Genomic DNA, 26,629 nt, shown 5'->3' with positions numbered 1-26,629 from the left:
GTATTTATTTCTTTGAATTAATTTGATTTCTTTTAAAACTTTTTTTTTATTTTTCTAGAGCTAAATTGTACATTTATATAAGAATCAAATGTTTAAAGTTAGGAAATTCTAAATCTGTTATGAAATAACTTATTTCTGGTAAATTGTATTCAGCTGCTATGGTTACAGTCAGGTATGTGTTATATATTCCTCCCTGTACAGTTTCAGCAACAAAGTGGTATACTACTGTAAAAACAAGTTCCAGATCAAACCCAAATTCACAAATAAATATTTATTAAAGAGCAGCTCACACATGATCTGTAGTGCAGAATAAACTCCACTCTTTATTCCCAGGTTACTGACAGAAAAATTATACAATAAGTTCTTATGAAAGCAGATGCAACCATGACTTTAAAACAGGAAAGGCAGACCTTCTTACTTAAGTGTCCTGGCCTCTATCTAAAATTAGAGAAGAATACATTCTGTGATTCAGAGATTTCCTAGGATGTTGAGTCACTAAGACAATGTGAATCAGAAAAGAGATGGAGCTGGGCACCATGGCTCATGCTTATAATCCCAGCACTTTGTGAGACCAAGGCAGGAGGATTGCTTAAATCTGGGAGTTCAAGACCAACTTGGGTGACATAGTGAAGCCCCTGTCTCTGCAATTTTTTTTTAATTAGATGGGTGTGGTGGCATGCACCTGTAGACCCAGCTACTTGGGAGGCTGAAGTAGGAGGATCTCATGAGCCTAGGAGTTCAAGTCTGCAGTGAGCTGCAATCATGCCACTACATGCCAGCCTTGGTGACAGAGTGAGATCCTCTCTTGGATGGGAGGGGGGGCAGGAAGAAAAGATGGAGAGGGAGTAGCTAACAATGTATTATGAAATTCAGATGAGTGTGGAGTTCCAGAATCCAGAAGTGCTAACATAATACTTACTGTCTCTTACCAACCCTCTAACCCTCTGCTTTACCTTGACCAAACATTAGTCAGGCATCTCTCTTTCACACAAGCCCTTAAACTTTAACTTGCTCCCCTTGTCAGCGTATCTTGTGTTCTTGCTAATGATAGAAGACAGATTTGCTGTCAAACCAGGATTATACTCCCTTTTGGTTACTCAACTTCTCCTTAAAAGTTTCTGCTAAGCATTGCTTACCTCTCCTTACAAAATAAACCTTTTTCTTTTTTTATTTTCATATGCTTGCTGATTTATGAGATAAGAATATTCTGCCTATTGGAATACTCTTTTTGAACAAAGTCTCTTCTTATCTAAGTATGACTTTGTCTTTATTTGACAGTTGTCTTTATGTGTAATTCAATGTCACACATATACATGCATATAAAGGATAGAAGTTGTACCAGGATGATATGGTACTGAATAAATATGTGTGTTACTCACATGCTTATCCTCAGCACAAAAATGAGTCGGGCATTTTTCAGGATCAAAGATCAATCAACTACTGGCCACAACACGGTGGGTGAGTGTGTTTTTGTGTATCAATGCATTCACAATTGCCAGCAACACTGTAAGACCAGAGACTCTGTGCCACAGAGACTGTTGCTGGCCAGACTTAGGCCAGAAAGCCTAAGATATTTACTGTCTGACACTTTATGAAAATATTTGCAATGCCTGTTTTAGATACTTAGATATATCCAGAAACAAGACAAAGTGTCTAATCTCACAGAGATTATGGTCCTCTTTTGTAGCACCTATACAATTTTTATATAAAACAATTATTTTATTGAGTGGTTCCTAAAATAAGGTGTGAGGTGGATGTAGGAAGCATGCCCATTCATCTGAGTATTCCTAAACATCAAGCTGAATGCTTATTAAATACTAATCCTTTTGTATGTCAAAGAAAGGAAAGGAAGAGGGAAGAAAATAATTTTTTCAGGTATGTATTGATCAACTTAATATCCGTTGTGTAATTTTCTTGGTAACTTATGTTTTCATTGAACAAAACATGGTTTGTTGTGGTTGTGAGTGCTTCTAATCCACTCACATGAACATTATAGCATGATTGTAATAATTTCTGTATTCTGTGAATTTGATGGTAGAAACTTTGGCTCATTATTCATATTTACTAGTGACTTCATGACTATTTAAAAAAATATTTTGGGACTGTATATTATTTTCCTACAGATGTGTTCAAAGGTAAATAACTCATTGCATTTTAAATTATATTTTATGACTTGTATTAGTTCTTTGTGTTTAATTTTTTTTCCACTGCAATATTTTTTAGCATTTTAATACAAATTATTTGGGGCCTTTACCAGAGATGAGTATCATGTAATATTAATAATGTCATTAAAAACCCAATAAATCATTAAATATAATGCCAGTAGAGATGAAATGAGTAAAAATACATCTTTTTAAAAATCCTTATTATAGAGTAGAAGACACCCGTGAATTTATGGGTTTTTATGCAAAAGTTTGATGATAGTGCTCCAGGGTCAACTTCCTAATTATATTTTTTGTAATATTAATATTAAAATCAATTTACATTCCATGGGAATTTACCAACTAGTATTGGAGAGAAGAGGCCTTAAGCAGGATAGTACCTAAGGTATATCAAACTGGAATAATAATTTACTAAGGATAATTAATGAAAAATCGAGAGTTGAGGGTATCTCATAAATTAATGAAAAAAGTTAAACTTACTGCTGTAATTTCCAGATAGCACAGATTTAATACAGATTAAGTATTAAAGGTATTTAAGTTATTGATTTTAGTATTTTTGAAAACACTAAATCATTCTTTAATTTTCGTTAATTTTCATTTAAATTTTTGTCACATTATGAAATGTAAGCTTTTTACTTTTAAAACACAGAAAGCATTACGACATCAATAACAATAATAATGACTAAAGTTTCTCTCTCATCTCTTCCTCAACACTTTCCTTTTCAGAGAAGAAAAGAACTTAGAAGTGTGCATTTATGTGTGTGTGTTGAAATTTATCTCTATATATTGACAAAACAAAAAGAATTCTTACATATCCTTATTCGTTACTTTTAAACACTTAAGTGATTTTTTTAATGGGAGATAAAAATTTTTATCTCACTTTCAAACACACATTTTTTCTTCATCCATCCTCCACATAAAATTACTTCTTTGGTTCTGGTTAAATTCATATTCAGTATTTTGGTTATTATAATGATATCAAATTCCACCAGTTCTATAGTTATATTCTCCTCCTTGACTAACTTTTATTTTTACTGGAGTCAGTCTTTATATTTTCCTTTTGTTTATTTTATTTTTGTGTTATCTTTGCTAATTCATTTCCACATCTATAAGATACTGTGATTTAACATCCTGTAAGCTTTAAAGCAGAAACATAATTTTATTTCATACTCCTCTCTTAAGCCCTCTAATGTCTTGCTCCATTTCAAACGCTTTGCTCTCTAGAACTTGCTGTTCTGCTCTTCAAGAACTTTTATTTGTCAGTATTCTAGGAATTTTTTTTTTTTTTTGATCTCCTTTCTTCTCTTTCTCTCTCTTGCTTAGTTACACATATTTGGAAGAACATATTATTGCAGAATTTTCTGAAGCTGTATGAATGGTAAGTACGACATTATACATGACAGCATTTATTATATTATCACATTTGATTGATATTGTGGCCAGCAATTTAAGTCATATTTGTAAAAAAGCATTTCTACGCAGAATGATAAAAACAATTCATCATTATATCAGTGAGGATTCTCCAAAGAAACAATCAAACAGAATGTTTGTGTGTGTGTGAGTGTGTGTGTGTCTGGTATTGACTCATGAGATATTGGCTCATATGAGGGATTGGTTCATGAGGTTATGGAAAACGAGAAGTTCCACAATCTGCCATCTTCAAACTGGAGAACCAGGGAAGCCATTGGTGTAGTTAGAAGGCCTGGAAAGCTGGAAAGCTAATGACATAGATTCTATTCTGACTCTGAATGCCTGAGAACCAGGAGCACTGAATGTGCAAGACCAATGTGCCTGATCAACCACTCACGCAGAGAACCAGTGAATACAATCTTCCTCCACCTTTCTGTTCTATTCACACCCTGAACTGGTTAGATGAGACCTACTCACATTTGGGAGAGCAATTCACTTTACTCTGTCTAGTGATTCAAATGATAATCTCTTCCGGAAACATCCTCACAGACACATGGAGAAATCATATTTAACCAGATATCTAAGCATAGCATGATCCAGGTAAGCAAGAAATGAAATTACTATCACAATTGTCTTCCAGATCCAGTGACTCTATTTGTTTTTTCGTTGAGAACTCTATTTGATTTTTCAGTTCTTGTAGTATGACTTGTTTCGTTTCTGTGAGCTGTTAGAATCTTATTATCTGGAGCATTTAAAAAATCTGATAATTATGTGCTTTGGCATTAGGCTTTTTAATTTTGTTGTGCAAAGTAATTAGTATTTTCAATTTGGAGATTCAGAAATATTAGATCTAGAAAACATTCATGTTACTTTAATGATCATTTTTTTCATTCTTTCTGGAATGGCTGTAAGTCAGATTTTGCATTTCCTAAATTGTTTTCCTAGTTTTTATAGCCTTCTCTTTTTTAATTTTTTTAACTTTTATTTTAGATTTAAGGGTACAAGTGCAGGTTTGTTATATAGGTAAATTGCATGTCACGGGGCTTTGATGTACCCGATAGGTTACAGGCACTATCCTTACGACACAGGTAGTAAGCATAGTATCTGACAGGTGGTTTTCGATCTTTACTCTCCTCCCACCCTACACCGTGAATTAGGTCTGTTGTTAGCTCAGTGTCTGTTGTTCCCTTCTTTGTGTCCATGTGTACTCAATGTTTATCTCTCACTTATAAGTGAGAACACGCAGTATTTGGTTTTCTTTTCCTGCATCAATTTGCTTCAGATAATGACCTACAGCTCCATGTTGGTGCAAAGGACATAATCTCATTCTTTTTTGTATGACTGCATAGTATTTCATGGTGTATGTGTACCAGATTTTCTTTCTCCAGTCCACCAGTGATGGTCTCCGAGGTTGATTCCATGTCTTTGCTACTGTCAATAGTACTGCAATGAACATATGAAGGTATGTATCTTTTTGGTAAAATGTTTTATTTCCACTGGGTATATGCCCAGTAATGGGATTGCTGGGTCAAATGGTAGTTCTGTTTTAAGTTCCTTGAGAAATCTCCAACCTGTTTCCACAAAGACTGAACTATTTTACATTCCCATCAACAGTGTATAATCATTCAATTTTCTCCATAGGCTCATCACCATGTTATTTTTTGACTTTTTTTTTTTTTAGATGGAGTCTGGTTGTGTCGCCCAAGTTAGAGTGCAGTGGTGCAATATCAGCTCACTGCAAGCTCCGCCTCCCAGGTTCACGCCATTCTCCTGCCTCAGCTTCCTGAGGAGCTGGGATTACAGGCGCCCGCCACCATGCCCAGCTAATTTTTCTATTTTTAGTAGAGATGGGTTTTCACTGTGTTAGGATGGTCTTGATCTCCTGACCTTGTGATCAGCCCACCTTGGCCTCCCGAAGTGCTGGGATTACAGGTGTGAGCCACCGCGCCCGGCAACTTCTTAATAATAGCCACTCTGACTGGTGTGACATGGTATCTCATTGTGGTTTTGATTTTTATTTCTCTAATAATTAGAGATGTTGAACATTTTTCTGTAAGTTTGCTGGGCATGTTTATGTCTTCTTTTGAGAAGTGTCTTCATGTCTTTGCTCACTTTTTAATGAGATTTTTTTTTCAGGTAAATGTATTTATGTTCCTTATAGATTCTGGATATTAGACTTTTGTTGGATACACAGTTGCAAATATATTCTACCATTTGGTAGGTTATCTGTTTACTCTGATAGTTTCTTTTACTGTACAGAAGCTTTTCAGTTTAATTAGGCCCTATTTGTCAATTTTTGTCTTTGTTGCAACTGCTTTTTGTGTCTTCTTCATGAAATCTTTGCCAGGGCCTATGTCCAGAATGATATTTCCCAGGCTATTGATAGGGAGAGGAATCAGAGAAATCCTAGGCAGAAAAGGGCAGATCCCTAACAAAACCCCACCCTCAAGCCTGTAACTGCAGCCCAAAGTGAGACCTTGTTTCTCTACTTGAATGTTTCCTTTACCAAAACCACCCAAAAATTTGCTAACTTTGTCTCTACCTATCTCGATTTTATTTCAGAAACATGGGTGACACAATTATGCTTGGGGGAATATGAAATCTTTTTTACATTTAACAAAAATGCATAAAACCTTAAGTTTTTCCAAGAAGATTAATTACCATCCTAACATCATTAGTCTCCCTGCTATATTGCCAGTAAAGACCTTAACTTCTTGAATAATGCATTGCTAAACAGATTTTATAGAAATACCATTTAAACAGTGAAACAAAGTTTGGTCAGCAAAATATTTTGCTAGAGAAAGCTGTACAGGAAAATGGAGTATTTCTTTTTATAAACGGAAGAGAGTTGTTTCTGTGCAGTGACATGCTAGATTCACATGAATACACAGCTTCTCATTTTACTTCAAAGCTAACTTGGTTAATTAATAGATTCTGCTAAGAGTGGTCTCCATTCTATACAGTGACAGAGAAAAGCAAAATAGCAAAAATAGGAAGAGTCAGCATTAGATGATGTACACAAAGGTGGTGGGACATTTTTGGTAGAGTATATTCCAAATCTCCAGGAATTCTATGCCAATTTGACTATTTTAACAAGATAAGCTAGGAAAAAAATTCTCCCTAAACGCTTACTTTCCAAGCTGATTTTATTTGGATTCTAGCATCATAAATAAATTTAGCTGGTTTGGAAAAATTATCACAATTCTTTTATTTTGTGTTAATTATCTGATTGTATGGTTTCTCTAAATAAGGTTCATTGTCAAACACCATTATTTCAGAACTATTTTATCTATATGACAAAGGTTGTGCATGTGCATAATTTGAATAGAACTAAAATACCCAGCCACATCCAATTGGCCATGGTATATGCATAAGACCATGCTGTGTAGCATGGCCTTAAAATCCTTTTTTTTTGAAATTCTGTTGAAAATGTCACCTACTCGTTGCATCTTACTCAATTTGACTATGAAGCATGTAGACAACCCAAAATATACAGAGGCTTTTTGTATAGTCTGTAATCTATTAATTAAAAATTCTTTAGTACTTAATGGTTAGCATAGAGAAAATTTGTCACTGTTTTTGCTAGTTCAGGTATTAAGCACACACGTATTATACATGTGCTTAATTCTGCATTTTCTCTCTGTTGTAACATATGCTCACTGATTTGCTTTTATATTATGAAATTGCCTACATAATATTCTAGAGCAGTTCTTATATGTATTCTATCTATAAAATGTTCAATATATCAAAAAACTGAGTAAATACAAAACTTAGCATTTGGATTGTCTCTGCTTATTAAATGCAATAGATTTGGTTAATTAAACACTGGGTCACAGAGATTTACAATTGCTCAATTTATTTATTTTTTCTAAGTAAAGGACAAATACATCAAATCAATTAATGCAGATATTCCCCTTTTTCCTTATAATAACTAATAAATAGCTTAGTTACAATCAAAGAAATGAAAATATTTTTGATAGTTTCACCTTCATAGTGGTATAAAATCACTTTTTATCATTCACCTCATAGATATATATAATTTGCAGAATATTTGAAAATAGAAATGATGAAACTATTTTTTTCTCATTCTTCCTTTATTCTCAAATACACTCCATCAATAAAGAAGACTCCAACTTACTTTAATTAATATTTGAATTATCATTAACAAAGTATTAGTGTTGTCTACAACAATATATTTTCTAAGGTTTATCTGTTTGGGGACAACTGATAAATATTTAGCATATGATGGTAATAGAAGGTTGTTAACAGACATGTTTAAATGAGAGGTGAAAAGCAGATATTAAAGTACTTATAGTACAATAACACTATTTTTTATAAGAAATGTACACAGCTGAAACTTTTATTCCCCTACAGAACAGGTGCCTTCAAATAGTTTTGTCATTAGACATATATATACATTCTAAACTCATCAAAAAGAGAAGTGGATTCAGTACAAAATTATTATGTGTCAAATATACTTTCAACCCTGGCAGGATGGATAATATTCCTAGGACACATCCGTTGATATTATTAACCTTATAAGACAATTGAATAGGGGTGAATATATTCTTGTAATGTTTTACAATATGGCATCAAAGATCTGCTCCTCAAAAAAGCATTCCTCTTATTTGACATTTATTCTCCTTAGGGACTAAATTGTCTTTGATATAAATTTTGCCACATTTTATTATAATGGTCTAAGTCCTTCATTTGAAATGCTCTATATTCTCTTCACACTTTGTGCCAGTTATCAATTTATTGCCTCTCAGCTACAAATTTACTCTTTACTACCTGTTCTGCAATAATGGACCACTGCCATATGTACACACAATAAATCTTCCATCTAGTCTTCCTGAAAGGGCTGTGGCCATTTACAAGAGTGACTGCACAGGGGAAAATAAAATGAGCAGAACTTTTGGAGATTACGAGGCCCTGACTCTGAATGAACACTAATTTGTGGGGACCCAAATTGCACTGTGGTCCACCAGAGAGGGAACATAAAGTGCTCTAGTGATAGATGGAGACTGAGGACAAACTCACAGTGGGCCCAGTGGGCCCAGAGGTCTATCCGGTGTTTTCCCCTCCACTGCCTGAATCTGTAATGGGGATCGGCATGTTTGGTCACTGGAAGAATCCCCACAGTGGCTTCATGACTCATTGGATAAAAGGGCATTGGCATAGCTAAAAGTGATTTATTTAAAAAAAAAAACTGGTAAGACTCTACCAGTTTAAAAAATATTACCAACTAAGGTGCACTGAATTAGGGATACAAGAGATGAGAAAAAAAATATTACCAAGATTTCTTGCATGTACACCAATGATGGTAACTCTATTAATGAGAGTCCCATTAAATGCTGTGTCTCTGTCTAAATATATGAAAAAAGAATAATCGTAGATGTAGGTAGGTGGTCTTCTCTTTGAACAATCCCAAAGTTATCTGAATATTGTAGCTGCATTTTGAATTGGAATAAAGAGCCCCGCCACTAATGTCCATTTGACAATATGACATGAGACCAAAGCAGTAAATGGTGAGCTGAAACCCAAGCTGGAGAACAGATATAGCCCATTGTCCAAGATTATTAGAACACTGAAGGAGTATTACTATTTTTCTGGGAGTGAGGCAGAGAGAGTACAAATTATGCCAGCAAAACTACATTGGTGAATGGTTGTATTAATGTGTTTCCACAGTGCTATAAAGAACTTCCTGAGACTAGGTAATTCATGAAGAAAAAAAGTTTAACTGACTGACAGTTCCACATGGCTGGGGAGGCCTCAGGAAACTTACAATCATGGTGGAAGGTAAAGGGGAGGCAAGGACCTTCTTCATAAGGCGACTGGAGAGAGAGTGAGGGGAAACTGCCAAACACTTTTAAAACACCGGATCTTGTGAGAACTATCTCACCATCACAAGAACAGCATGGGGAAATCCACCCCCCACGATACAGTCACCTCCCACAAGGTCCCTCCCTTGATGTGTGGGGAATACAATTCGAGATGAGATTTGGGTGGGGACATAGAGCCAAACAATATTAATAGTAAACAATAAATGTTTGAACAGGTGTTTTTTTTTTGTGTGTGTGTATATATATATATATATGTGTGTGTGTGTGTATACATATATATATATATATGCACATATATATAAGCACACAAAACAATGAAAGAAGAAATATATAATTTATAAGGTGACCATGAGTGCTGGCAATGTGGAAAGATTTGCAATTTCCAGTGTGGAGTTTATTGTAAATGTCTTTGAGCTGGTGACACTGGGGAACAAATACATTAGAGAGAAACTTATTTAAGTAACATATTTTTTTGTTTGGACTTTTACTTTGTAAACAGGGAAATAATATTATTGGAGCAAAGCCAAATTAGGTATGGGGAGAAAGTCAGCACAATATTGATTCCTTCCCAAGGATAAACATTTTGAGGCAAACAACAGTTTTCCTTGTAAACATCTTAGGTGGTAGTTTCCAAGCCTCACAAGTGCAGGTTCCAATTTACTTTTTTCCATGAAAGAGTGTTCAATTTAGGAAATTGTCCTAAGAAAGAGTTAAATGAAAAGCAATTTGACAAAAGCATACAAACAAATCCTGAGATTATTTTGTTAATTATGAGTTTGATGTAAGCAGCAAAAGAAAATGTGGCAGAAATCACCACATAGCAGGCTGTAGAAATCACCAGAAAGTAAATTATTAAAATCTAAATACTTTGTACCTTATTGAAGAATATCAAATTTCAATGACAAGTCTCATAAATTAGATACCAAGTGAAAAAATTAATATAAAAATTTAGATATTTAAAAGTACTGTAGAACTTTTTTTGTGGAGCATAGATTTAAGAAGGTTAAAGATATTATTTTACTAAAGAAAATTCAAGAACACAGAATTCTCCCTAGCTAGTAGTCTGATTCATCTGATTCATTATCTAAAATTTTAATGAAAGTGTTTTTCTATCATGGTATTTAAACCTCGCAATAAATAGTGAGCCTCAATTGCTAACCTATTGATTCTGATGAATCCTGTGGTGATTAAAATGCATTAAATAACTTTAATGCATTTAAGGAGTTTTTGAATTTCTAATGTAAATTCAAATTGAAAAAACTTAAACTTTAAATGATGTGATAGAAATGAACTCATTTTAGAAATTCTAAAATCGGTTTTAATATTTACTGCTTTTAATTTCTTGGTGAACTTCAATGTACAGGCTATAGTATTAAGTTTCAATAAACTAATGTAAGGAAAATAGAAATATACCCACAAATTCTATAATAAATCCAAGGAGTTATGTAACATAAATTAAAATATCTTTGTTTTAGAATACCTATTATGGTGTTATTTTGCTATGTATATATAAAAAGGCATTTTAAATACAGCTGATAGTTTATATTATTAAGATATAAGACTTAACTAGATGCTTTTCTCGTTATAACATGTCATTGTCCATGAAATTGCTTAAATATGAATACAATATAATAATGGTTTGTCCTTGTTTACTAGATTACCAGATGTATTCATCAGTGTTAATATTTAGCAGATAGCATGTATTTTAAATACAACTGTAGAAACTGAATTTATTTAGACCCTACAATTTGAAAAATAAACAATGGTGCAAATACATATAATTCTTACAAGATGCAGTGGACATACATTTTTAAGTGACACAGACAAACTGATTTAAATGGTCATAATTAAATGGTCATAATTTAAACTTTTTAATTAGGTATTTTCATTGACCTCTTCTGCAAAATTAGTTCATGTATAGTTCTCAGATCTCCACAGCTCCAAGTCAAAACTAATTAAACTTGGGTTAGAAAGCCACAATTGAAATTGTTTGCTTAATTGGTTATTTGAGAATTAAATATTTTACAAAAATGTGTTCTGAAGTTTTCCTTTCACCTACTTTGAATATATCACTGATGTTTTAGTAGTTTATTATATTAGAGAAGTGACACTTTAATGTATAATTTTGATATGTACAAATAAACCTAAAATACATTATTTTATAAATGAAATAATTACTCTGTGCAGAAAAGAGGTGTTGAAAGTAATGAATTTTCGTGACTAAATCACTAGAGTTAGATCTATAATCAGCATTAAATATAGAAACAAATGTGGGGAAAGAATAAAATCTTGTGGATCCCCGATATAACACCCTAATTCAGTAATGTTAATGGCAGATGGACACAATAAGCTCATTTTCTGAAACATTTAATTTGAACTAATTTTAGACTTACAGAAAAGTTGCATAAATATTATATGGATTATTCATATATTTCTCACCAGCTTCACCTAATGTTAGCAACTTATATGATTATATGTAATTATCAGGAAGAAGAAATTAATATTGGTACAATATTAGTAACTAAAATGGAAACATCATTTAAATTTCATCATTTTTTTCTAATATTTTTTTTTGGTTCAAGAATACTACTCAGGATTTTACATAGCATTTCATTATGATTTCTCCCTAATCTCTTTCAGACCTTCAATCTTTTCAGTATTTCCTTGTCTTTTATGATCTGACACTTTGGAATAGTTCTGATTAGTTATTTTTCAAATGACCTTCAACTTTGATTTGTCTGATATATTTCCATGATTGAAATGAGGTTATCATTTTCAGAAAGAACACCACAGAAATGATACGGTGCCCTTACTAGCCTATCACAGCATATGGTTCATCATGCCACTGTTTTAGTACTGGGGATATTTACTTGATTATTCTGTTAACTTGGTATCTGCTGGATTATCAAGTGTAAGATTATTAACTTCACCCTTACGTTTAATAAATATTTTGGGAAATATATTTGAGAATATGGATATATTGTTTCTCCTATAACCCTTGTACACTAATTTTAACATTCACTGGCAAATCTTGTCTTCAATAATTATTAGGGGTATTTGCATAATGGTGATGCTTTATTTCCCTCTTTCCTTTAACACATATAAAAACCTCTTGTTAGAAAAAGCTGTTCATTTGCCGTCATTTATAAATTTATATCAGCATGGTCTCATTAATGTTCATTTTATTCACAAGGTTATAACTTAATGTTATCCTTAATATTGTTGCTCAAATTAATACAGCTTTGACTACTAGGGGCTCCTCCAAGTTGACCACTTTGGTTCTTTTATGAAGCCCTCATTTTATTCATTTTTTGAACAGTTTATTACTTTCTGATGCCAAAAGATATTCCAGGTTAACTTGTATTTTTCCTGGAATCACCTAAGTGTCCAAGGATCCCATGTTCCTTTTATTGAGATTAGATTTTAGAAACTAAAAGTGATTGCTAGGTATGCTCGCTTTTACGGTTTAATTGTGTTTGTTAATTTTGGGGGTATGTTAAGAGTAAATAAAATAGTACTACGGTTCTAAGGATCATATTGTTACTGCAAGGAGGACCTTGAGCGTAAGTTTTCCAGGTCCTTGGCATTTTGAACACAGAATTGGACAAAATGCGCAAAGTAACAACGTAACAAAACAGGAAAGAAGCAGTGAAAGCAGAGATTTATCAAAGCAAGAAAGGACTCCATAGGGTGGAAGTGAGTGCAAGCAAGCAACTCCACTGCCAGGTTACATGTTACAAAGTTTTCTGGGTTTTAGGAACTTCTTTTTGAGGTCCCTATTGGTTACCCATTATGCAGATGAAGGATTTGGTCTGTGACTAATTAAAGGCTGATGTGGATGAATTGGCACTCTATGCAGATGAACAGATGGCACCTGCTTGGCCCCCAGGCCAATCCAGGGCACTTTTCCTTTCCATCTGAGACATGGTGGAAGGAAGAGATTGTAGGGAGAGTAGCCTTTGATCTTTTGTTATCAGCATGGGGCAAGGGGTTTTTCCTTTTGGGTTTAACTTTAGGAAGTTTGTGTTAATTAGCGTTATGTTCCCTGCCCACAAACCTTGGCGGTTTCTCTTTAAGGAAGTCAGCACAAATTGGCCTTAGATTCCCTGGCCCCAGACCTTAGTGATTTTCCTTGGTTCAGCATACATTGGTCATAACTTTCCTGCCTCTAGACTCTATTCTCCTGTCTTACTATGTATAAAATATATATACTGAGAGATCCTCAGACATTTTACTATCCCTGACACACTGACCTTCCATTCTATTCTTCTTTCCGCCTCTTTCCCACGCACTCCTTATAGGTAACTAATTTCAAGAGGTTCTTGCTTATCTTTCCTTTCAATTCTGATGGGGTCAGTTTTGTTTTTCTTAGGAAACTTCCCATTTTACTCAAGTTTTCAAATTCATTTAATAGAGGTCTACAAAGTCTTCTCTTATGATTTACTAACCATTTCTTCTGTTTCAATGATTACTCCTTTGTCATTTCGTATTTTGTATCATCATGTTTCTTCCCCTTTTCTTATGATTAAGTTATCTTACAGTTTTATGTATTTTAACTTTTTAAAATACCATGATTTTGATTTATTCATTAGATCGGTTACTTGTCTCTATAATTGTTTTTATAAAAAATGTCAAAAAAGCTTTCTTTGATATACTTTTATTTCCTTTACTATACTTTTTGTTTATTATTTACTTACTTGCTTACTTTATTAACTAGAAATTTAATTGATATATTTTCTTTCCTCTTTATTGATAAAACTATTTAATGCTATATAATTAATCATCCTCTGAGAACTGTTTTGATTGAATTTCATTGATTCTGATATGCAGTGCTTTTTCTGTCATTATTTATTTTCTTTTCATTTTTTCTTTTTCTTCCTTTCTTTTTTTTTTTGAGATGGGGTCTTGCTCTGTTGTCCAGGCTGGAGTATAGTGGCATAATCTCGGCTCACTGCAAGCTCCACCTCCCAGGTTCATGCCATTCTCCTGCCTCAGCCTCCTGAGTAGCTGGGACTACAAGTGCCCACCACCACTCCCAGCTAATTTTTTTTGTTTTTTTTTGTTTTTTTAGTAGAGACAGGTTTCACCGTGTTAGCCAGGATGGTCTCAATCTCCTGACCTTGTGATCCACCTGCCTAGGCCTCCCAAAGTGCTGGGATTACAGGCATGAGCCACCATGCCAGGCCATCCGTCATTATTTTTTAAATGTTCTTTAATTTTAGTTTATTTTTCTCCTTTTACCAAGCAGTTATGTAATGAAAGGTTTTGTGTTTGCTTTGTTTGTTTGCTTTAATTTCCCAAGGGAAGAATCTTTTTGTTTTATGTTTTTGTTTGTAAATTCTAGTTGTGTTACTGTAATCAGTGAGTGTTGCTTGTAGTCTTCCTACTTTATGGAAATTACTGATTTTTTCTTTGTGACTTATATGTGATTCATTTTTCTGTGTATTTTTTTAACTTTGAGAAGAAGATGTTTGTTTTACTAAAAATGTTTGAAATTTGATTTACTTTCATAGTAACTCCCACATTTATTATATTGATTAGATCTTTTGTCTCCTTATTTTTATTGTCCACTTCATTTGTCTTTTACTGAGAGTGATGTATTAAAGAGTGATTTTACTAATATGTTTATATCAATATCTCCTTGGATATCCTATTACCAGCTTTATAGAGCTGGTTGCTGTGTTTTTTGATTCACAATTAGTAATAAATTTACATATTCATTGTGGATTACAGCTCTTAGCAATTAAGTTTGTCCTTTTTTATCATGGTTACTGCACTGAGGCTTGTATCCTGCTTTGATAACAAGATTGATACTTCTGTTCTGATTTTGATCCCACTTGCCTGGTATACTTCTGACAATTTCTTTTTGGTCTTTTCAAAGCCTTCATTTTAGAACTGCTCCTTGTAAAAGCATGAAACTTGGGGTCTGACTTGCAACACTATTAAACATCATTTTCTTCTAATAAGTGAAACAAGTGCATTCACATTCATTGTTATGAGAAATGCGTTTGATGACATATTTATCATAATATTTGTAACTATGCACATATTGTTTATTTGCTCTATGTATTTCTCCATGAAATATATTATTTAATTTGTGCTTTAAAAATTCAAAGTATTACTGATAAAGGTTGTATTTTTGTTCGACAAGATATGATGGTACTTATACATTCTTAAATCACTTTTGTCCCCTTCATTGTTCCTTCACATTTTGACAGACTATTTTTAGAGCACTTTCAGGTTTATAGCAAAATTGAGCATAAGATACAGAGATATCTTATATACCTTCTTTCCCCACACATGCATAGCCTCCTTCTTTGTCAACATCCTTCACCAGAGTGACACGTTTGTCCCAATTGATGAACCTCTGTTGACACATCATTGTCACCCAGAATCTATAGTTTAAATTAGAGTTAGCTCCTTGAATTTTACATTTTATTTTTTTGGAAATATTTATAATGACGTACATCTAATATTATAGTAACATACAGAGTAGTTACAGTGCCCTAAACATTCTCTGTGCTCCACCTACTCGTCCCTCCCTCCTCTCTAATCCCTAGCAACCACTGATAGTTTTTACTTTTTCCATAGTTTTTCAGATGTCATATGCTTGAAATCACACAGTATGTAGATGGACTTTTTTGCTTAGTAATACACATTTACTTTTCCTTTATGTTTTTTTTTTTTTTTTCATAGCTTAAAGACTCATTCCTTTTTAGTGCTGAATAATATTCCACTATCTGGATGTACCACAGTTTACTTATTCACTTACTGAAGGATATCTTGGCTACTTCCAAGTTTTGGCAATTGTGAATAAAGCTTCTATAAGCATTAATGTGCAGGTTTTTTGTGGAGACTTTAGATTGCAACTCATTTGGGGAAATACCAAGGAGCATAATTATGGAATCCTGTCATAAGGATATATTTAGTTCTCTACAAAACTGCCAAACTGTCTTCAAAAGTAACTGTACCATTTTGCATTCCCACCACCAATGAATGAGAGTCCCTGTTGCTTCACATACTTGCCAGCATTCAGCTCTGGATTTTGGTTATTCTAATAGGTAGGTCAGTGTATCTAGTTGTTTTAATTTACATTTTCTCAATAACATATGATGTGGAACAGTTTTTCATATATTTATTTGTCATCTATGTGCCATATTTGTTGAGGTCTTTGTCCAACATTTGTTTGGGTTGTTTGTGTTTTTATTGTTGAGAATTAAGGTTTCTTTGTATATTTTGGATAATAATTCTTTATCTGGTAAGACTTCGCAAATGTGTTCTCCCAGTCTGTGGCTTTTTTCTGTTCATTTCTTTGGCAGTGTCTTTTGCAGAACATAAGTTTTTAATTTTAATAAAGTCCAGCTTATTGATCTTTCTTTCATGGGTCATGGCTGTGGGGTTATATTTTAAAAGTTACTGTCAAACCCAAGATCATCTAGATTTTCTCCTATGTTGTTTTCTAGAAGTTGTATAGTTTTATTTTTTCTTTCCTTTATGTCCATGATATGTTTTAAGTTAATTTTTGTGGAGATTGTAAGGTCTCCATCTAGATTCATTTTTTGCATGTGGATGTTAGTTTTTCAAGCACAATTTATTGACAAGACTACTTTTTTTCTCTATTGTATTCCCTGTGCTCCTTTATCAAAGTCAGTTGTCTATATTTATAGGAGTCTATTTACAGGGTACTCCATCTCTCTTCCATTGATCTATTTACCTATTCCTTCACCAGCACCACACTGTCTTGATGCTTGTACTTGCTCCTGTTCTTATAGTATCCGTTCTTAAGCCCCTGTTGCTCCCTTTTCTGTTCTTTAACATTTTATTATCTGTTTACAATTTAATAAAATATATCTTTAAATATTCTGGATATGAATGCAGTTATTTTAACTTTTAAAAGGTGTTTTATGTTTTGTAGATTAAAAAATAAAAACAACTGAGCTTAGTTACAATAGCCTAATAACAAAATATCTTGATATCTGAAAGTAAATGGTTTGTATCTAAAATAAAAGGTATAGTCTTCATATTCTTATATGAAGACAAAAGGAAAAAAAGACATGTAATTGTGACAAACTGATGTGCAGATAAAGTGAATTGAACTCATACAAAAATTTCTTTTCAACTCTCTAGGATAATTCATCATTATTTTGGGTAATATGCTGATAACACAGATGCTTTTCTAAGGAATACTATTTTCTTGAAATTGACATTAAGATGGAGAACGTGCTTGGCATTAATATGGGGCATATGATCCTTAATTTATTTCATACACAAGACCAAAAACTTTGCATATTTTAAAAGTAGCATTTATTATCTTTCGCATGTATATATAAAGCCACATTTTAGCTTGCAAACAATAGAATAATATGTATTATGAAAAGATTAAGCGTTAAAAATGCTAAAATCTTATCAGAAATAATGGCTAAGGTATGAGGTAGAAAAAACCAAATTCATCATAACGCTAAAATCAAATGGCCAAACAAATAATACTGAGGAACAAATTTTAAAAGATATATACAGAACATATGTAGGTGACTATGTAAATTTATTTTTTAAAGAACAAAGCAATTTATATATAAAAATGTAGAGAGATAGGATATTTTTGAAATAAAAGGCTTAATAACATTAAATAGGAATATGTCAAAATTGATAAATACTAATTACAATTACAATTTTAGTCTTTTTTCCATTATAATAAATTTAAATTTCACTAATTTAAAAATTATTACATACCTAGTGGTTTCCCATATTTTGTTATTTTGTTCAGCTGAACAATGTAATAGAGCTCAATACATGTGGAAAAGAAATATTAGGTGGGTGATATTTTTACCAGTCATTACAAATTATTATGAATTCACTTAATCAAAAACTTGATATTGGAAAAAGAATAGGTAATAAAATTTAAAGTCAGACTAGAAATAGTAGCAAATATGTGTGGGATCTCATGATATAGGTATAGCATACTAGTAGGAATCGCATTTTCAATATAAAATTATGTCATGATTTAAAGATATTGGAAATGTGTTTGAAAAACAATATATCAATGATATTGAAATTTTAAGTTTGACTGTCCTTTGCCCCATCATAATAATTTTAGGAAATTTATTAAATAGAAATAAGGGTAGAAGTAGGTGCATTTGTATGCACTGTAAAAATTAGAAATGTTCTGAATATCCCAAAATAGATAAATATTTGAAAAAGTGTATTTCTGTTATATACTATTTTACAGCTATGAAACAATAAATCTGGTTGATTACCTGAAATGATACCTAAAATAAAACGATTGGAAAAAGTAGGTATCAGTGAAATATGAATAGCATTATATTGTTGTCTTTAGGCTCCTCCAAAACCCAGTGTGTATGTATACAAACCACACATACAACATGGAAAATATAGGATTGTATTCACTAGTCTGTTTACATTACTTCTATGAGGCAGATGTGTTTTATGTGTGGGTGGAGGATTATTTGCCTATTTATACATCTTCTCATTGTTTCATATGTTATAACAAAATCATTATAATAAAATATTTAGGAAAAACAAAGTGTGAAAAACATTTTTGTAAGGAACATATCTAAGTTCTAGAGTATGGATAGCCTGGCTACCTAAAAAAGGCTCAACTTTATTACTCCCCAGCTGCCTAATATCAGAAAGTAATAATTCTTCTACAGAATTCTTTTATTAAACAATTTACTAATGTAGGTTGATTATGCTGCATAAGATTATTCATTAGGAACTTTCAGTTGCTCAGAGATCCTTTTAATGTACAATTATTTTTTTTTCTCATCTGAGTTGTCTGAGATACTGACATGCAGATAAATGAGGTAATTATTATATAGGATACATTTACTTATTTTTTAACTTTTATTTTAGTTTTGGGATAAATGTGCAGGTTTGTTACATAGACAAATTTTGTGTCATGAGGTTTGGTGTGCAAATTATTTCATCACACAGGTAATAAGTAAGGTCCAGTATCTGTTGTTCCCTTCTTTTTATGTGTACTCAATGGTCACCTCCCAAATTTAAGTGAGAAAAATTGATATTTGGCTTTCTGTTTCTGCATTAGTTTGCTTAGGATAATGGCCTCCAGCTCCATCCATGTTGCTGCAAAGGACATAATATCAGTTCTTTTTTATGGCTACATGGTATTCAATGTATGTGCACCATATTTGATTTATACAGTCTTCCACTGATGGGCATTCCACTTGATTTTACGTCTTTGCTATTGTGAATAGTGCTGTGCTGAACATATGTGTGCATGTGTCTTTATGATAGAACAATTTCTATTTCTTTGGATATATACCCAGTAATGGGATTGCTGGTAGAATGGTAGTGCTGTCTTTAGTTCTTTGAGAAATTGCCAAACTGCTTTTCACAATGGCTGAACTCAATTACATTTCCATCCAGTAGTGTATAAGCATTCCCTTTTCTCTGCAACCTCACCAGTACCTGCTATTTTTTAGCTTTTAAATAATAGCCATTCTTGATTGGCTTGAGATGGTATTGCATTGTGGTTTTGATTTGAATTTCTCTAATAATTAGTGACATTGAGTATTTTTTCATTTTCTTGTTGGCTGTGTGTATATCTTCTTTTGAAAATGTCTGTTCATGTCCTTTGCCCACTTTTTAATGCTTTTCTTTTTTTTTTTTTTTACTTTTGCTGGTGAATTTAAGTTTCTTATAGATTCTGGATATTAGACCTTTCTTGGATGTATAGTTTGCAAATATTTTCTGCTTTTCTATAAGTCTGTCATTTACCCTGTTAACAGTTTCTTTTACTGTGCAAAAGTTCTTTGGTTTAATTAAGTCCCATACGTCAAATTTGTTTTTGTTGCAATTGCTTTCGGTTTCTTCATTGTGAAATCTTTGCCAGGGCCTACGTCCAGAATGGTATTTACTAGTTTTTTTTTTTTTTTTTAAGAAAAACTTTAGGTTTTAAATGTAAGTCTTTAGTCAATCTTGAGATGATTTTTATATATGGTGTACGACAGGGGTCCAGTTTCAATCTTATGCATATGGCTAGCCTGTTATCCCAGCACCATTTATTGAATAATGATTCTTTCCTCCATTGCTTGTTTTGGTCAACTTTGTTGAAGATCAGATAGTTGTAGATGTGTGGTTTTATTTCTGGACTCTCTATTCTGTTCCATTTGTCTATGTGTCTGTTTGTGTACCAGTATCAGGCTTTTTTGGTTACTGCAGCCTTGTAATATAGTTTGGGGTCAGGGAATGTGGTGACTCAAGCATTGTACTTTTTGTTTAGGATTACTTTGGCTATTCAAGCTATTTTTTGGTTCCATATTAATTTTAGAATATATTTTTTCTAACTCTGTGCAGAATATCATTGGTAGTTTGACAGGAAGAGCATTAACAATATTTATTTTTCTTATTCATGAGCATAGAATGCTTTTACATTTGTTTGTGTCATCTCTGATTTCTTTACGCATATTTTGTAATTCTCATTGTAATGATCTTTCACCTCCTTGGTTAGTTGTATTCTCGTGTATTGTATTTGTGTGTGTGTGTGTGTGTGTGTGTGTGTGTGTGTGTGTCTGTATTGGAAATGGGATTGCATTCTTGATTTGTCACACAGCATGGACGTCATTGATGTATAGAAATGCTGCTGACTTTTGTACATTGATTTTGTGTCCTGGAACTTTATTGAACTCTTTTGTGAGATCTAGGAGCTTTTGAGCAAAGACTATAAGGTTTTCTATGTATCAAGTCATATCATCTGCAAACAGACATAGTTTGACTTCCTTTCTTTCTATTTGGATGCCTTGTACATCTTTCTCTTGCCCTATTGCTCTGGCCAAGATTACATTAAATAGGAGTGGTGAGAGTGGGTAATCTTGTCTTTTTCTGGTTCTCAGTGGTGATGCTACCCGCTTTTCTCCATTCAGTTGATGTTGTCTGTGAATTTGTCATATTGTTTTGTCTATTATTTTGTCCATTCACTATGATGTTGTCTGTGAATTTGTCTTATTATTTTGACAGATGTTCCTTCAGTGACTAGTTTATCGAGGGTTTTTAACATAAAGGGATGGTAAATGCTACTGAAACCTTTTTCTGAATCCATTCAGATGATCATGTGGTTTTGGTTTTTAGTTCATGTGATGAATTATTTATTGATTTGTATATTTTGAACCAACCTTGCACCCCAAGCATAAAACCTACTTAGTAATAATGGGTTAGCTTTTTGATGTGCTGCTGGATTTGATTTGCTAGTATTTTGTAGAGGTTTTTGCATCTATGTTCATGAAGGATATTGACTAGATGCTTTCTTTTTTGTTATTGTTGTTGCAATTCTGTTAGGTTTTGCTATCAGAATGATCTTGGCCGTATAGAATGAGTTAGGGACTGGTGTCTCCTCCTCAATTTTCTTGAGTAGTTTCAGTAAGAATGGTACCATCTCTATTCCATATGTCTGGTAGATTTGGCTGTGAATCCCTCTGGTTGTGGGTTTTCTCTGGCTGGAAGGCTTTTAGTTACCAATTAAATTTTGTAACACATTGTTGGTCTGTTCAGGTATTCCATTTATTCCTGGTTCAAACTTAACAGTTTATGTGTTTCCAGGAATCTTCTTAATTCATATAGGTTTTCTAGATTGTATGCACAAAGGTTTTTGTAATAGTCTCTGAGGTTTTTATATTTCTGTGGGGTAGATAGTAATATCACCTTTCTCATTTCTGATTGTGTTTATTTGAATCTTCTCTCTCTTTTTTTCTTTATTAATCTATCTAGCAGTCTATTAATCTTATTTATTATTTCAAGGAACCAATATCTAGATTAGTTTGTCTTTGGTATTTTGTTTGTATGTTTTTGAATTTCACTTTCATTCTGTTCAGCTCTGATTTTGGTTATTTCTTATCTTCTGCTAGCTTTGGAGTTGGTTTGCTCTTGTTATTCTAGTTCTTCAAAGTGTGATGTTAGGTTGTTAATTTGAGCTCTGTCTAACCTTTTGATGTGGGCATGTAGTGCTATAAATAGTCCTCCTAACACTGCTTTAACTGTGTCACAGAAATTCTGGTATGTTGTATCTGTGTTCTCATTAGTTTCAAAGAATTTCTTGACTTTTGCTTTAATTTCATTGCATACCCAGAAATCATTCAGGAGCAGATTATATAATTTCTATGTAATTGTACTATTTTGAGTAAACTTTTTAGGTTGATTTCTGTTTTTTTTTTTTTTGAGACGGAGTCTTGCTCTGTGGCCCGGGCGGGAGTGCAGTGGCCGGATTTCAGCTCACTGCAAGCTCTGCCTCCCGGGTTCACGCCATTCTCCTGCCTCAGTCTCCCGAGTAGCTGGGACTACAGGCGCCCGCCACCTCGCCCGGCTAGTTTTTTGTATTTTTTAGTAGAGACGGGGTTTCACCATGTTAGCCAGGATGGTCTCGATCTCCTGACCTCGTGATCCGCCCGCCTCGGCCTCTCAAAGTGCTGGGATTACAGGCTTGAGCCACCACGCCCGGCCTGATTTCTGTTTTTAATGTGCTGTAATCTGAGAGTGTCATTGGAATCTTTTTTTTTTTTAATTTGCTGATAATTGTTTTATGGACAATTGGGTGGTTGATTTTAGAGTGGGTACCATGTACAGATGAGAAGAATGTATATTGTTTTGGGGTGGATAATTATGAAGATGTCTGCTGGTTTTATTTGGTCAAGTGTTGAGTATTAGTTTTCTGTCTCAGTGATCAGTCTAATACTGTTGGTGAGGTACTGGAGTCTCCCACTATTATTGTGTGCTTATCTAAGTCTCTTTGTAGATCTCTAAGAACTTGTTTCATGAATCTTGGTGCTCCTGTATTGGGTACATATATATTCAGGATATTTAAGTCTTGTTGTTGAATTTAACCCTGTATCATCATGTAATGTCTTTCTTTTTTTAAAAAAATCATTGTTATATTAAACTCTGTTTTGTTTGAATTTAGAATAGCCTCCCCTGCTTTTGTGTTTTCCATTTGCTTGGTAGATTTTTACCCATCCATCTACACTGAGCCTATGGGCATCACTGCATGTGACATGGGTCTCCTGAAGACAGCTTACAGTTGGGTCTTCTTCCTTTATCCAACTTGAAAGTGTGCCTTTTAAGTGGGGACATTTAGCCTGCTTATACTCAAGGTTAATATTGATATGCATGTATTTGATCCTGTCATACTGATTTGAATTGGTTGTTATTCAGACTTGATTGTGTAGTTGCTTTATAGTACCAATGATCTATGTAGTTAAATGTGGTTTTGAGGGGGATAGTAAAGTCTTTTTTTTTTTTTTTTTTCCATATTTAACACTCTGTTAAAGACCTCTTGTAGAGCAGGTCTGGCGGTAATAAATTCCCTGAGCATTTGCTTGTCTGAAAAGGTCTCTATTTCTCCTTTACTTATGAAGTTTAGTTTGGCTGGATATGAAATTCTTAGTTGGAATTTCCTTTCTTTAAGAATGCTGAATATAGGGTTACAATCTCCTCTTGTTTGTAGAGTTTCTGCTTAAAAGTCCACTGTTAACCTGATGAGGTTCCCTTTGTAGGTGAATTTCCATATCTCTCTAGCTGCTTTTAACACTTTTTCTTTTTTGCAGCCCTTGGAATATCTAATAACCACATGTCTTGAGGATAGTCTTCTTGTATAGTATTTCACTGGAGTTCTCTGCATATCCTGAATTTGAAGTATTAGCCTCTTTAGCAGGGTTGAAGAAATTTTCATGGGTAGTATCCTACCATATGTTTTCCAAGTTGCTTGCTTTCCTTCCATTTCTATCAGGAACACCATTGAGTCATAGATTTTTTTTTTTTTTTTTTACATAATCCCATATTTGAGAGGATTTGTTCATGCTTTCTTATGCTTTTTTATGATTTTCTCTTTTTTATGCTTTTTTCTTTTTCTTTTTTTTAAATGCTTTTTTCTTTATTTTTGTTTAACTGAATTAATTCAGAGAACCAGTCTTTGAGCTCTGAGATTCTTTGCTCAGCTTGGTCCATTTTGTTGTTAATACTTGCAATTGTATTATAAAATACTTGTAGGCTGTTTTTCAGTCTATAAGATCAGTTTTGATCTTTCTTAAAAAGACCCTTTCATCTTTCAGCTTTTCTGTCATTTTATTGTATTTCTTAGATTTATTTGATTGGTTTTGGTTTTCTCTTTAATCTTGATAATCTTTGTTCCTATCTATATTATAAATTTGGTGTCTGTAATTTCAGCCATTTCAGCCAGATTAAGAATCATTGCTGGGGAACCAGTGAAGTAGTCTGGAGGTAAGAAAACACTCCGGCTTTTTGAGTTGCCAAAGTTCTTGGTCTAGTTCTTTCTCATATGTGTGGGCTGACGTTCCTTTAATCTTTGAAGCACCTATCCTTTGAATTTTTTTTCTTGCTTTTCCTTCTTTGATGCCCTTGGGAGTTTGATAGTTTGATTATGGTATAAGGTAGGTTTGGTCTACTGGCTTTAATTCTGGAAGATTTTATAGGACCAACTGCTCAGCTCAGCACTCTTGTGCTGCATGCTCTAATTCTGTAGGGCTGGTACTGGACCCACAGCTTTGTTCTGTGGCTCCTCAAGGTTAGGAATCTGCTGTACAGGAGAAGCTGATGTGTTTCCAGTCTGCTAGTCTCAACACTCCGATGTTGGGGTGTTGGCCAAAGCACTTCTTACAGGCAGTGGCAGCAGAATCCATGCTCACTTGTGTATCCTGTTAGACACAGCAGTGTGGTGGGATGCATGCAGTGGGGCCAGAGTAGAGGGCACTACTAGTGTCTGTTCATGCCACTCACCCCAGTGGTGATGGCACAGTGGGTGTGTGGTTCTGGCATCTGGGGACATAATTGGACCAGCAGCAGCACTGGCAGGGGTGGGTTGGGAAGCAGGGTTTGCATGCACATGAACCATCAAGGGAGGGGGAGTGAAGTCTGCTCTCGTGAGGATGCTGGCAAAACAGTGGGGAATGGTCTACGAGTGAGTGCATGCTGGCAAAGTGGCGGGAAGAGGCTGCAGTGGGGTGAGGATCCTGGTGGAGGGATGTACAATGACAGGGGCCAGTCAGCTGGAGCTCTCCAACGGTTAGGTGAGGTCTGCCAGCAAAGAAGCTCTGATGTGGACCTCCAGGAAGCACCCTCGTTGCATCTCCAAGGTTGCACTGTAAGTAAGTGGGTGCAGCCAGGCTAGGACCCCAAGAGAGGATGGTGGAGAGGGAGGTGCTGTGATGGAACTGGCCCTGTCCTATAGGCAAGGCTACCCTTCTCTCCAGGACTGATACTCACCCCAAGAATAAAGTCTCTTAGAGGATCATGATGAGCCTTGAGGGTCTTGCTGTGCTCCACTGCAGACATTCCCATGCCAAACCCTCTGAAGTCTATATAGACTGGAGTCCTACCTCTGTCACCTCTCTAAACTGCTTTCCCTGACAACTCAAGTGTCTGTGGTGTCATCAATTCTCCTGTGTTGGGGAATTTCATGGTGACAGTGGGAAACCCCCTCACCTGCTCAACTCACCCCTTCCTTATGAGTCGCTGGGGGTCAGGAGTAGGTCCTGGTGTTTGGCAGCCCTGCAGAGGGTTCCCAGCCTCTTCTGCCTTCAGTGCAGCATCTGCATCCTCCATCCATCCACTCTTACTACCTTCTCTCTGACGATCTGCTCAGAATGTATCATTCTTTCCAATGTCCTGGTCCTTCAGTGGGAGACATTCCTCCTGGCTTTGTCTAGTTGGCCATCTTCACACAAGGTATAACAATTTAAATATCTTGTATTTAATTAACTAAAAGATTATCTTCATAATTATAAGTATTGGGTTTAAATTCTGGCTTTGTCACTTTCTAGCTACCTCTGAGCATTTCGTTCACTTAATTGTCAATCCTTAAATTCTCATTTTCCATCTTTTCTATTACCTTGAAACTTGCCTGAATGCAACAGTCTGGCTTCTTCATCTGCTCCTTGAGGGTGCTCAGAGGCACAGTGGTCTTTTTCAATGATTATGAGTATGGAGCTGTGGATCTGTTTTGCTCTAATGTGGCCCATATTGTATCTGCACCCTGGCTATCTATGCAGGTAGTTAACCTCAGCTTAATGTCTATATGTATATTAAATAATTCAGAATTTGGGCACATTAATGTTTCGTCAATATTTTAGAAACTTTATATTTAAGATGTATTTAAAATTATACTTGCATATATTTAGTCCTCACACGTGCACAGACATACAATGTAGCTGTTAATATTCCCTCTTAAAATAG

At 34.2% G+C, this 26,629-nt stretch overlaps 1 long non-coding RNA gene across 1 annotated transcript in view; it reads right to left on the bottom strand.

The window, feature by feature from the left end:
• Window positions 1–298: 298 nt before the first annotated feature.
• LOC117079259 overlaps window positions 299–26,629 on the bottom strand; it is a 51,619-nt gene continuing 25,288 nt past the window's right edge. The window contains exons 3-4 of the long non-coding RNA XR_004435340.1: window positions 920–1,041; window positions 299–438 (exon numbers count right to left, since the gene is read on the bottom strand). This is a non-coding gene — a long non-coding RNA (uncharacterized LOC117079259). The remainder of the gene's footprint in view (window positions 439–919; window positions 1,042–26,629) is intronic.

Source organism: Trachypithecus francoisi, unplaced genomic scaffold (genome assembly GCF_009764315.1).
Source record: "Trachypithecus francoisi isolate TF-2019V2 unplaced genomic scaffold, Tfra_2.0 Lachesis_group7, whole genome shotgun sequence".
NCBI classification, from domain to species: Eukaryota; Metazoa; Chordata; class Mammalia; order Primates; family Cercopithecidae; genus Trachypithecus; species Trachypithecus francoisi.
The sequence above is the reverse complement of the archived record's forward strand: the minus strand, read 5'-3'. Positions and strand labels throughout refer to the sequence as shown.